Source organism: Gopherus flavomarginatus, assembly GCF_025201925.1.
Source record: "Gopherus flavomarginatus isolate rGopFla2 chromosome 13 unlocalized genomic scaffold, rGopFla2.mat.asm SUPER_13_unloc_1, whole genome shotgun sequence".
NCBI lineage: Eukaryota > Metazoa > Chordata > Testudines > Testudinidae > Gopherus > Gopherus flavomarginatus.
In genome coordinates, this window is record NW_026114609.1 from 3,170,740 (window position 1) to 3,184,553 (window position 13,814).

The 13,814-nt window shown below is 51.8% G+C and overlaps 1 long non-coding RNA gene and 1 other non-coding gene across 4 annotated transcripts in view; one reads left to right on the forward strand and one right to left on the reverse strand.

The window, feature by feature from the left end:
• LOC127040999 (uncharacterized) overlaps positions 1 to 13,814 on the forward strand; it is a 341,937-nt gene that overhangs the window by 240,178 nt on the left and 87,945 nt on the right. The gene's annotated exons all lie outside the window — the stretch shown is intronic.
• Positions 8,235 to 8,306, reverse strand: TRNAQ-CUG (transfer RNA glutamine (anticodon CUG)). The gene has a single exon. It is a non-coding gene; the product is annotated as a tRNA-Gln (tRNA).

Below are 13,814 nucleotides of genomic sequence, written 5' to 3' on the forward strand. Positions count from 1 at the left end.
GAGCAGAAAAGAGCATCGGGGCTCGGAATAGCGATGTGCATAGGCGTTCTTTGCCCTGGTTTTGCTGTAAGAGTTAGGGTCCACACCACAGCGTTTAAATTGATTTAAACAGCGTTAAAGCGATTTAACGCTGTACCCGTCCACGCTACAAGGCACTTAAAATCGATTTTAAGGGGCTTAAATAGATTCTGTACTCCGCTCACTGAGAGGAGTAACCCTAAAAATCGATATTACGATATCCAATTTAGGGTTAGTGTGGATGGAAATTGAAGTTATTGGGTCCATTCTGTTTACTGAGCTACCCAGAGTGCACGCTCCGGAAATCGAGGGGTCTAGGACCATGGACGCACACCACCTTTCAATTAATGTGCTCTAGTGTGGTGCAGTAAACTCGATTTATAAAACCAGGTGTTCCGCGTTGTGGTTTTAATAATTCTATTTTATGCTAGTGTAAGACGAGCTAGGTTTAAGCAGGGTCGCTATATGACCTACCCTGCCATCTGTTGGTGATCTGTTGTAAAAGCCTTTGAGGCTGATGTCTTTTGCATGGTTCCACCCACTCCGGATGCATGATGGGAGTGCTTTTCCAAACGGTCATTTCAGCTGCTGTGGGATCCCCAGTCTCTTTGTTATTGGGGCAGGAGTAATGCAGGTATTTTTCCTGTTCGTTCTGGATCAAGGAGAGAGTAACTGTACCTGGCATTTGAGGCCTGAGAGCTTCACCCTCGCCTGAAAAGTACTCCCCATTAAAGGGGTTGGGTTCCAAAGACTCAAAGCTTGTGGGAGGTTGGAATGGATGTTGTTTGGGCTTGTTGGCTGTGTTTGTTAGTTTTTTTTTCTACTGACATGGTGTGTAAAGACAGAGTTGTTTTTTGAATCTCTTTGATTTGTTGTTAGTACTGCAGTCATTTGCCTTAAGGTTTATACCATGCTGTCTCTTTCAGGGATGCTTATGGAGTGATCCTGAGAGGTAAAAGGCTGTGTGGTGTTGTGGTGTTATGGAGTGAAGTAGTAAAGGTTGGTGGTGCAGAGGTGGTGCATGTGCTAAAAAAATTGTGTCCCCCCACTGCCACCCCAGCTCTGGTCCCAGAGTCCAGAATTTGCATAAACCTGCCTGCTTACTGTGACTAAGAATTTGGAAGTTGTGTCCACAGCTGCTGTCCCAGTGTGCAATCTGCAAAATTTCCTTGCGTTTGAGTGGTAAGGAGCATTTTACAGCTATGGAGTTGTTTACAAGTTTTTAGTGTGGAAATGAGATGCCAGCCCAGCAGTTTATGTATGTTCTAAAAAGTGCATTTAGTCATTAATGGCTTTTTTATCTGTGGTATAGTATAGTGCAAATATGTGTTTAAACTATAAAAGCTCTATTTTTAAACTAGAGAGATATGTAAGACATAAAATGCATTTACAAATTTTCACAAAAATCTGTACTAATAAAATACAAACTCCTTTCTCAATCTCCTCTTATTTCACTATGCTTTGGAACACGTCCCTTGCCTAACGAGATTTATGTAGGTTCGGGTGAGTTCCAAAATCACGAACTGCTAAGTACCGTTCTACTGTCCTTGATTTATATCACCAGAATAACTGCACTTTATTACCCTGCCCTAATAAGAAAGAGATGGGGATCCCACAGCAGCCAAAATGACCTTTGGACAAGCACCCCCATCATGCAATCTGGGGTGGGTGGAACCATGCAATGGCATCAGCCTCAAAAGGCCTTTACAACAGATCACCAACAGATGGCAGGGTAGAGTTCATTCTCACCCTGCTTACATCCTCGCCCCCAGCCAAGAATTGGTGGTCCTGATAAATCACATTCCTTATTATACCAACTCATTGGTATTGAATGCGAAGTTATGGCTAGCAAAAGTAGCCACCCATCTCTGCCTTGTAAGCATCCAGCTTAGCCCTTGTTAAACACATAAGTCAGTGGATTGTTCTCTGTCCACACCTGAAACTGAGCACCACACAAGTAGTCTCGAATTTCTCAGTGATGGCCCATTACAAGTGACCAAGAACTGCCGCTGGTGGATGGGATAGCGAGTTTCGCTATCAGACAGTCCTCAGCTGGCAAAGGCTACAGATTTACATTTCCTTCCACTTCTGGTACGGGACTGCTCCCAGACCCTCCAAACTGGCATCAGCATGCAGGATAAACGGCTTGTTTGGGTAACAAGGATTAGGACTTGCACATGAATCAGGCAAATAATTATTTCCCGTAAAGCCCTGTCACTTCTCTCATCCCACCATGTCCAAATGGAGAAGAGAGGAGCCCCTCCCGTGTCCCAGGCCAGGAACACCAGATGGAGAGAGTGGGAGATGTTCAGTCCAGGTCTGTGTGTGGTTGATTGTGTACTGGAGCAAAGAAGAAGGTTCCTTCCTCAGTCCAGGTCAACTCGAGTTGTTGTTGCAGTGAGGGAGAGATGTCTTTCATCTGGTTCTTGATGCTTTGGTGAGAGAAGACAAGCAGAGGTTTTTCTCCCTCTGCAGCTAAAATCACACACTTCTTCTCTGCTTTTTGCTCTACCTTGATTTCTCTCTTCCATCTAAATTTTCTTTTTCCTGGCCTCATTCCAGAGCATTCACAGCCAATTCTCTATCCTAACTCTGAGTCCTCTACTGCACCCTGAATGTCTCATTCTAACCCCACCCCAGAGTCTGCACCCCCAGAGCCAGTGCCTTCATCCCTCTGCACTCCAACTCTCTGTCCCATGTAGCCTGATGTAGGGTGTACTAATAATATTAATGTTTGGATAATTGATGAAAATTTAATTGATTAGCTTACATTTATTTAATTTAATTGAGTTACAAAGTTACAGTGCATTACTGCTATTCAAAAGATGCATATGGCATTATATGCAACAAAGTTTTGGTTAATATACTCACAGCCTTCCTTGATAACCTGGTGGTAAGAGACACAGGACCAGCCTTGCAGTTCAGGTTTCTCAAGTCTTAAGTGAAAGATGCAGTGCTTAGAAAAAGCTAGTGTTACTTAGGGTTTACTTGAATATGTTAAACTTAAAATCAAAACCTAATAAATAAGAATAAAAACTTAGGGAAACCGAACTTAGCTAGTTCCCTTGAAACTTAAAGTTTAAGAACAAGTACAGCCTACTGATAGTACACAGAGAGAGAATGGAGGAATTAAGTCACAATGATAGAGCGAAGTGCTCTAGCGAGGTGGGTTACCTCTTTCATAGGGCACAAGGCCGGAAATCCTTTCCTATGCCTATGCCCAAATTTCATTCCTCACCCACAAAAACTTAGGGTACATTTACTTTATACACTAGTATGTTTGTGCTTGTTGATGACATGTAAATATGCACATAAGTTACCTTGTAGTGTACCTGTTAAATCTGTGGGTACAACACTGAAAAAAACCCTATGCCATTCCATTGTCGATTGGTCTAGGTAAAGGTCTTGGACAGGCATGGGTACTTATCTATTTAAGTAACATGATAAAGGTGCATTTTCTCTCTGAGTAAAAGTCACAATATACATATGCTAACTTTGCCTTAGCTTAACATACAGGATATGGCCTGTAGGTTCTCATAAGTCATCTGTCTCAGTCCCCTAATCATTTTTATTGCACTTTGCTGGACTCTCTCCAGTTTGTCCACATTCCTTCTCATGTGGGTCCCAACCCCAAAAGTACTCACATTTCACCCCATTGGCCCCAAAATGCCAGCTTGTAATATGTAAATAGGGTGCTGCCATGGTCAAGTCACTCCCGAGCTCCAGTGGAGCCTGCTGGCGGAGAACAAGTTGAAAATTAGCCAGGATGTCACTCAGTCAAATCCCTGTGCTCCCGCAGGTGGTATCGGAAAGTTCCAAGATGGCTCATTTCCCTTTCTCTCATCAGCTTCAGGCCTCAGGTTACAAATGCACAAACCAGTTGGGATTCTCCCTGGCCTCAGGGTGTGGGCTGCTCTGAGGGGATGGACTTGCACACTTGGGATATTAGTGCAAAGATACAATTTCAATTTCTCTTAGAGAAATTGGAGGGCAATTTAATTTGGTAAAAATCTTATTTAGTGAAAGAAAGCTGCAGTGACAGCCCGGTTACTGGGGTGCAAAACACCTTTCTCCTGGGAGAAACAAGAAGTTAGAATTAGAAATTTACATAGTTTGTTCCAGTGTTGGTACAGGTTTAATTTTGCTTCTGGTAGGTTTGTTTCAGGCTGTGACCGTTTTGGTTTATTGAGGTGTTTAGTTTTTTTAGTTGGAATGGAGCTTTTAATTGACATTTTCTGGATTGAATGGGTGACCTGCAACACCAGTTTGACATAGTTCAGCATATTTTATAGATTGACCAGTATTCAAGGATTCAATTCTTTATAGGAGGTTTTAGTGGTCATGCTTACTTATTTGATGTTATTTTATCATTCTGCTGTAGCACACTTTTTGATAAAATGTTGAAATTATTAATTTACAGCATTTGTTAGTTTTATTTTCACAAACAAAGTTTTTCTTAATGTTTGGGTTTAAATTAAGCCTTGTTTTTGGTTTCAATTTTCATTTAGGTTTTGGTTACTGATGGGATCTTTAAGAAAACTTTGGATTCAGTACTAAAATTTGGACAGATTTAGAATATTTAAAGTAAACCTGTATATTATTTTATTTAGTAAAGTTTGTGTTGCTGTAAACCCTAGCCGGGGGGAGAGGAGATGAGCCTGGCCTTTAACTGAGAAGGAGCAGAGGCACGGCCCCGTGAAGGGTGGGGCCAGGGTGATGGGGGGCACAGCCCCCCAATTTTTTTTGTCTAGCCCATCTCAGTCCCCACTAAAGGAGAAGAGTCTGATGCCACCCTGCTGGTCACTGGGTGTCACTGCTGCTCCATGGGAAACATGCTCTGTGCATTACCCAGATTGGTGGGAAACACACTCTGTGCATTACCGTGACTGGTCCATGGGGTGTCACTGCTCGTAGAGTGCAGACACATGCTGTGCATTACACCACCTGACCAGTGGGTGCACTGCTGTATCAAGGAAAACACCTTCTGTGCATTACTCTGACTGCCCACTGGGGGTCACTGCTGCGCCCAAGGGAGACATAAAGAACGGCCAGACTGGTTCAGACGCAAAGTCCATCTAGCCCAGTATCTCCTGTCTTCTGACAGTGGCCAGTGCCAGGTGCCCCAGAGGGAATGAACAGAGCAGGGACTCATCAAGTGATCCACCCCCTGCCGCCCATTCCCAGCTTCTGGCAAACAGAGGCTACAGGCACCATCTCTGCCCACCCTGGCTAATAGCCCTTCATGGAACTATCCACCCTAAACTTAACTCGTTCTTTTTTGAACCCTGTTATAGTCTTGGCCTTCACAATGAATTCCACAGGTTAACTATGCAACTGCCCTGAGTTTACCACCCTCTCACCTAGCAGGTTGTATATGGAAAAGAGGATGAGGATGAGGAGAGCCATGATGTGTCTGTCACTGGCTGGTGTCTCAGTTTCCTCTAGGCAGCAGTGCTGCAGGCTCCTTTGGTCTGTGCCCATGCAACTGTGTCTGGGGAAGGGGGAGTAGAGGGTTCATGCTTCCGAGACCCATGCCTCATCCCCAGCAGCTGGAGAATCCAGGCCAAATTTAACCCTGGCAGCTGGGGCCGGGATTAGCCTGGGCTGGGATAGGGCTGGGGAGGAATTGGAAGGGAGACAGACACACCTGCTGTGAGGGAAGATCCTCCCATTCCCTGCCAACCCCCTTCACTCATTGCAGCATAGCAATCCCCTAGCATTTCTTTTCTCTGTCATGGGAGCTGTCTGCTGCTTGCTTCTCCCTTAGCATCATCTCTCCCCATCCTGGGGCACTGGCATTGCCCATCCTGTGCAAATAGGCAGGCCCCGGTCGTGCCCCATGGCACTACCTGCAATTGTGGGTGCAGCTGTTGGATGGAGCCATATCAAAATATGGGGGTGGGCAAGGCTGGGGACCAGGACTCTTGGGTTCTCCCCTCAAATGTGGGAGGGGAGTGGAGGTTAGGGGGTAGAGGGGGGGAGGGGCAGGGCTGCGATCCAGGGATACTGCTTTTTCTGGTTTTCTCCACCTCCTGCAGCTGCCTCGGTCCTTTCAGTGCATTTCTTGTTCCAAATTCATTTGCTTACTTGTGTAAGTCACCCCAGAGGTGGCTGCATTTCAGTGTTGAGTGCGGCACCCTTGGCTGCATCACCACCTAACCGTGCCTCTCTCCCCCTTCGGTGATCCTGCAGCACTCAGCAAGTATCCATAAGATCATGGGGCACTTTGAGCACTGGGCAGGCAGGGGCCAGGCGCCCAGCCCTCCCTCCAGTGAATGGACCCAGCACACTTTACTTTTTACAGGGATTAAAAAGGGGCAAAGGGGGGCAAATCAGAGGAGGGGGTAGCCAGGGTCTGAGCAGGGGTTGGAAATTGACTGGTCGGGGGTCAAGCAGCTGGAGGCACAGTTAGGAGAGGGGCTGAAGGGCAAAGTCAGGGTGGGGGGAGGAGCCAGAGTTAAGTCCAGAGGGAGGCGCTGCCAGAAGGTTAAATCCTAGCACAGGCAGGGGCAGAGGGGTAACAGTGATCCCTGTGGGCTGAGACTCCAGTGTTTGCAAACATGGGTGGGGGGAGCAGAGGGCTTTTTTATTTCCCCTCTCACAGGCAGCACCTCTCAGCATGGACTTACCAGGGCTGGGCTCTTAAAGGCACAGGCATCCCACCGCCTAGACGCTGCAGCTCCTCTCTGATGTAACCTACTCAGGTGCTGCAGGAGGAGACTCAATTCAGTGAAACTGGGCATTCCCTATATGCCCCCCAGCCAGGGGGCTGTGCACCCCTTCCCCGAATTTCCCCAACACCCCCTCCCTTTGTGGTCAGGTAGTTACATGCAGCGCTGCCAATGTTGGTTCCATTGGTTGCAAATTTGAATGGAAATTGAAATGTTAACACACACTTTAAAAGCAGATATAATGTATGAAAACTACTTGTACCTGAGAAAGTAAAATAGGTTTGGAAAGTCTGGACAAAGCCGGGTTTCCTCACCTAGATGTTGTGTTTGCTGACAATGTCGGTGCATTGGCTTCGGCAGTGTTGGCCAACCTTAGAATTTCAAATGATGATTTGTAAGCGAGGTGTGAATGAGCTCCCCCCTGACAGCTACTGATGACCAGGGTTGGGAGGAGGCTTTGGGACCAGACTGTATTTACATGAACTCACCTACTCTGCCGATGTATCCAGCAGACAGAGCTGGGCTGCCTCTGCTCTAGGTGCCCGGAGGAAGGAAGGTGTGTGGGGCTCCAGCCTGGGACTCTTCCTCCCTCCTGCCAAAGCCTGACTAGTAATCCCAGTCCTGGCACTCCTTTCTTCAAGCGCCATGTGGGCCAGAGGAGAAGTGTGGTAGGAAGCACAAGGGCCAAGCTTGTGAACATGAGGTGCAGCAGCAAGAATCGCAGCTATCAGGGTAGCAAGTTCTAGAGCCCTAACCCATTGTGGCCACCCCAGCCAAAGACCTGGCTCTAGGAGGTGTGAATCACCCAGCAGGAGCGGAAAGATTAATTCGTACTAAGCTGGAGACAGGGAAATTGAGCTCTGGGGCTTTACCACAAACATGGTGGCAAGTTTGTAGAAATTTTGGTGGTGCCCAGAACCCACCCCCCAACTCCACCCCCCAAACTCCTCCCCCACCTGCCTAAGCTCTGGGAGGGGGTTTGGGGGGGACATCTGGGGTGCAGATCCTGGGCTGGGGATTAGGTGCAGGAGGGGTGCAGGGTGCAGGGCTTTGGGTGCTCGGTGCAGGCTCCAGGCTGGGGCAGGGGGTGGGGTTGTAGGAAGGGATGAGAGGTGCAGGCTCTGGGAGGGAGTTCAGGGCTGAGGATGAGGGATTCATGATGCAGGAGGGGGCTCAGGGCTGGGGCTGAGAGATGAAGTGTTCATGGCTAGGGCAGAGGGTTGGGGTGTGGTGTGAGGCTGAAGATGGGGGTTCATACTGCGAGGGGGCTCAGGGCAGCCTGCCTTGCCATTAGTGGTGGGCAGGCACTAGGACCCTGGGGCAGCAGTTCTGCCCAAATACCTCTACTCCAGCAGCAGGAGCAGGCAGGCCCATGCTGCTTTTTGTCAGGCAGGGACACAGCGCAGCAGGGGGAGGGGTGCCAGGGCCAGGGGAAGAGACCCAGCTCCAAATATTGCTGGAGCAGGGCCCCCAGCCCTGAATATTCCTGCAGCCCGAGCACCGCAAATGTATATAACCTGTCGCCTATAACCACAAGCCAACACAAGGTCCCACTGAGATTTGAACTCAGATTACAGGATTCAGAGTCCTGAGTGCTGCCCATTACACCATGGGACCAGCTTGTGCTGCCTTCTCTGCACATCGATGACCCTCATGGGCTGGCTTGTGTAAGGGGGCTCTTGGCCCTTTACTAAAACTTAGTGTGTGTGGGTGGGGGGTTGGTTGGCTAGTTCCCAGCACCAATAGAAGGGAGAAGGATCAATGGGAAATCAGGACCCTGAGACTGACAGTCCCCAGGGACAATGGGGAGAGGCCAAAGCTCCAAGTTAGCCGCTCTGACAGGCCAGGCAGTGTAATGAGGGAGTCACCAGGCCAGGGAGTCCCATCCTCCATGTGAGCTGGAACTGCCTGGGTGAGAGTGGGACAGAGCTAAGGAGAGAGCAGGAGCCCGAGAAGAGCCGGGGAGCAGAGCTGTGCAGGTGTAGTGCCAGAAACTGCTGCATGTAGGAATTTGCAACCTGTAGCAGTTACTGATACCTGAGGTTGTTCTTATTTGCTGACTTGTCCTAATTGACTAAAACTTGACAGTGGTTTCTCTAGCAAAGGCCAGTCCCTGGCCCCTTGGTCCAGACATCCTCCTTCATATCAAGCTAGGGTGACCAGATGTCAAAGATGAAATATCGGGACGCGGGGTGCGGAGCAAAAAAAAAGGCAGAGGGCCCTCCTGCCGCCAAGCGGAAGTGGCACAACCCCATCTCCAACCAACTCTTGGCTCCGACCCCCGATACACCCCCAGCTCCCCCATCCCCTCGCTCCTGGGCCCAGCCTGGGCTCCGAGCTCTGCAGCCGAGCCATGATCTGGGCCCCTCCTGCAGCTCCCGGGCAGGGGGTGAATCAGGCAGCTCCTGGCAGGAGCGTGTCCACCCCAAGTGTGTCTTCGCCCCCCGCCCACCTGGGCCCTGCCTGCTCCGTGCTGCCCCCAGCCCCAGTGCGCTGCCCCGCAGTCTGCAGGGCTGGAGCAGCTTCTGCGCTGCGATCCCGGCCATGGCCATGGCCCGTGTGCAAACCTGCGGGGGAGGGGCGCTGCCTTCCCTCTCCAGGTCTGCAAGGGGAATGTAAAGCGGCCGTTCCTGCGGGGGCGGGGTGCTGGGAGCCCTCCCCAGCTATGCCAGGGGACTGGGGAGTGGCCGTTCCAGTGGGGGTGGGGTGCTGGCTTCCCTCCCCAGCTCAATCAGGCGACTGGGGAGCGGCTGTTCCAGCGGGGGCGGGGCACTGGGTTCCTCTCCCAGCTCTGAGAGGGGACTGGGACGCAGTCTTTCCTGCTGGGGCGGGGCGCTGGCTTCCCTCCCCAGCTCTGGGAGAGGTGCGGGAAGAGGCGATTCGAGCGGGGGCAGGGCACTTGCTTCCCTCCCCAGCACTGGAAGGTGCCTGGGGAGTAGCGGTTCGAGCGGGGGAGGGGCGTTGCCTTCCTTCCCCAGTTCTGGGAGGGGCCTGCGGAGTGGCGGCTCTAGTAAGGGTGGGGCGCTGGCTTCCCTCCCCAGCTCTGAGAGGGGCATGGGGTGTGGCCGCTCGAGCGGGGACAGGGCGCTAGCCTCCCTCCCCAGCTGTGGGAGGGGCTTGGGGAGTGGCGGTTCGAGTGGGGGCAGGCAGCGAGCTCCCTTGCTTTAGTCACAGCCTCAGAGCCAGCGTGAGCCCCCTCTCCGGTGTGCAGGGGGGGTGGGGAGCATCTCTCCCTCCCACTCAGCCCCAGGGGGCTGGTTACAGGTAGGCAGGTATCCTGAGCCCAGCAGTCCCTCCCCCCTGCCAGCCACGTCATTTGCATTTTCACAGACCATTTCCGTCTTACCCAATTGGTTCCCTGGATTTGAATTCAAATCCTCGGCTGTTACAAGAGCAGGGCCTGGATCCTGTCCCAAAGAGACACTGTCACCTCCCAACAGGGCCTCCCAGCCAATATCCTGGAGAACCTAAACAACCAGCCAGCCAGACCCCTCCTGGGTCTGCACAAGGATCCAGGCCATATGCAGGACGGGGGGCTTCACCCTGGGGACCTTCACCCAGGTCCCACAGCCCCTCAGCATCTGCGGCTGCACCACCACAGTTCTCTCTGTCCCAGGGTCTCACCACCCCGGGCGTGTTTCCCCACTGACCCTTGGGCAGCCCCCTATGTCTCTCTGCTCCACCATCCCCAGTCCATGCTGGTGCTGCTTCTCCTGCAGCTTTTCATCAGGCTCTTGCTCTCACAATCCTCTCGCATTCTCAGGCTCTGCTCCCATCCCATATGTCTTCGATCCCCTGATGGGGAACCTGATCGTGAAAACCATCATCTGTTTGGAGACTAGACTCTCGGGGATGTCTGGCTGCTGCTCCAGCTGCTCCCAGATACTTTTGTAGTCCCATCTGGGTCAGGAATCTGCTCCTCAGACATGTCCTTCTCCTCCCACTCACGATTAACTGTGCCTTGGTGAACTTCCCCGTGCGTAACCCTCTTTGTGCACAGGATCACAATGTCCTTCTCAAGGAGGTGGTGATAGGCCTTCACTTCACCATTCCCAAGTTGCTCTGGACTCACACGCCTGTGTGCTCTTGGCTCCCCCATGGTTTCCAGGAAGAACCTCTGGTGTGCCAGCCCTTCTCGTGGTCACCACCTCTTTGCCAGGGTCGAGCTGCAGACTCCTCCGCCCCTGGGACTGCTCTTGCCATCCCGAGGGGAACCCTGCTACTGCAAAAATCCTCTCTCCCAGGGTTGAGCGGCAAGCTCCTCCACCACTGAGACTGCTGGCTGCAATCCTCAGGGGGACCCTGTTACTCCAACAGTCCTTCTCGCTGGTCACACACTCCCAGAGGTTAACCGCTCCCTGAAACCTTCCCTCTCTGAGGCTTCAGCACGCCTGATTCTCATTATCCCTCCTTTGTTTTACTGCTCCCCAGTCACTTACTGCAAGCAGCGCCATTCACGGGATGCAGTACATCCCACCTCTGCCACCAGTTGTCACGGAGACCCTGGGCGATGCCCTGGAACTGCTCCCCACAAAACCAGTCAGGACTTTGAGGAGCCTCCTCTCCCTTGGAGCAGAGGTTTTTAGGGCAAGAAGCTCACATGTCTTCACCTCCTGGGTTTCTCCTTGGAGCATTCAGCATCCTCTGACCCTCCGTGCGCTTCCCACAGCGAGTCCGCCCAGGCAGGCTCCATTCTGGGGGGTATCAAGGTTTTTTCCCCACTTTGAACTTTAGCGTCCAAGAAGTGGGGACCTGCATGATCACTTTTAATCTTTATTACCAGCTTAAATTTGGTACACTGCCACCATCCAAAATATAGTGTTTGGCACACTTCCTGTTCCCCCTAAACCTTCCCTGGGGAACCCAAGACCCAAACCCCTTGGATCTGAACACAAGGAGAAATTAGCCTTCCCTCCCCTCTTTTTCCCCCTAGACTTTCCCCTCCCTGGGTTACCCTGAGAGGCTACACTGATCCAAACTCCTTGGATCTTAAAACAAAGAGGAATTAACCTCCCCCCGTCCTTTACCCTCCACCAATCTCTGGTGCGTTCAGACCCAATCCCCTTGGGTCTTAAAACAAGGAAAAAAATAAATCAGGTTCTTAAAATAGAAAGTTTTAAATTAAAGAAGGAAAAGGTAAAAATTATCTCTGTAAAATCAGGATGGAAAATGTTTTACAGGGTATTCAGATTTATATAGCCTAGAGGGACCTCCCCGCCTTGCTTAGCCTGAGATTCAAAGTTACAGCAAACAGAGGTAAAAATCCTTCCAGCAAAAGACACATTTACAAGTTAAGAAAACAAACATAAGATTGATCCACGTTTCCTGGCTATACTTACTATTTTGAAACATGAAAGACTGATTCAGAAAGATTGGAGAAAACCTGGTTGCACGTCTGGTCCCTCTTAGCCCCAAGAGCGAACAAAGAACAAAACAAACAGCACAACAAAGACTTCCCTGAACCAAGATTTGAAAGTATCTTGTCCCCAGATTGGTCCTCTGGTCAGGTGTCAGCCAGGTTCACTGAGCTTCTTAACCCTTTACAGGTAAAAGAGACATTAACCCTTAACCATCTGTTTATGACAGGAGGGAAGCCAGCGTCCCCGTCCCCCCACCCCCCGTTGGAACCACCACTCCCCAGGCCCGTCCCAGAGCTGGGAACGGAAGTCTGTGCCCTGCCCCCGCTGGAAGTGCCCCTCTCCTGTATCCTCCCAGAGTTGGGTCGGGAACCCAGCGCCCCTCCCCCTCTCGAACGGCCACTCCCCTGTCCCCTCCCGGAGCTGGTGAGGGAACACCCCACCCCACCCCTGCTGGAATGGCCACTCCCGAGTCCCCCGACACACCTAAGGAGGGAAGGCAGCGCCCCACCCCCGCAGGAACGGCCGCTACCTAGTCCCCCCACAGAGCTGGGGAGGGAACCCAGTGCCCCGCCCCCGCAGGAACAGCGGCTCTCCAGTCCCCTAGCAGAGTCGGAGAGGGAAGGCAGCGCCCCGCCCCCACAGGAACGGCCTCTACCCAGTTCCCTCGCAAAGCTGGGGAGGGAACCCAGCACCCCACCCCCGCTTGAACGGACGCTCCCCAGTCCCCTCGCAGAGCCGTAGTAGAAGGCAGTGCCCCGCCCCAGCTGGATCGGCCCCTCCCGAGTCCCCTCGCAAAGCCGGGGAGGGGAGGCAGCGCTCCTCCCCCACTGGAATGGCCTCTACCCAGTCCCCTCACAGAGCCGAGGAGGGAAGGCAGTGACCTAGCACCACTCCTGTCTCAGAGTGTGGGGTAATCCAGTCCTGCACCCCTCTTCCTGGACTCCCAGTGACTCTCAGCCAGCCAGTAAAGCAGAAGGTTTATTCGACACAGGAATGGAGGTTACAGCATAGCTTGGAGGCACAACCAGAATCACTCAATCTAGTTCTTCTGGGTGTTCAGGGTACTTGGATCCCAGCTTGGGATATCCTGAATTCCAACCACCCAGCCCAAAACAGAAACTGAACTGCCCTTCCTCCAGCCGGCCGATTCCTTTGTCCAGCTTCCCGGGCAAAGGTGCTGACACCCTCTCCCCGTACCTGGCTCAAGTTACAGGCTTAAAAATCCTGTCCCTCACCTAATGTCCTCCCCAGCTCTCCCTTCCCCGCACACAGACAGACCCTACTGCATCAAATCTCTCCCTCCTTCGAGACTGAGCTGAGCAGGGTAACTCTGACCAGTGACCTGGGGAAGTTCAGGGCCCCGCTTTCCAGGACATCGCGTCCGCTATCAGTTGGCACTTCCCTTCATGTGGACCATGTCCATGTCATAGCCCTGCAGGAGCAGGCTCCACTTCAGGAGCTTGGCGTTGGCTCCTTTCATCTGGTGCAGCCAAGTCAGTGGAGAGTGGTCGGTGTACACGGTGAAGTGTCGCCCAAAGACATATGACTCCAGTTTCTTAAGGGCCCACACCATGGCCAGGCATTCCTTCTTGATGGCCGAGTAGTTCTGCTCCCGCGGTAGCAACTTCTTGCTCAGGTACACGATGGGGTGTCTCCCCCATTTTCATCCTCCTGGATTAACACCGCCCCAAGTCCCATGTATGAGGCGTTGGTGAACACCATAAAGGGCTTGTCGAAATCTGGGTTTGCCAGAAATGGGTCACTA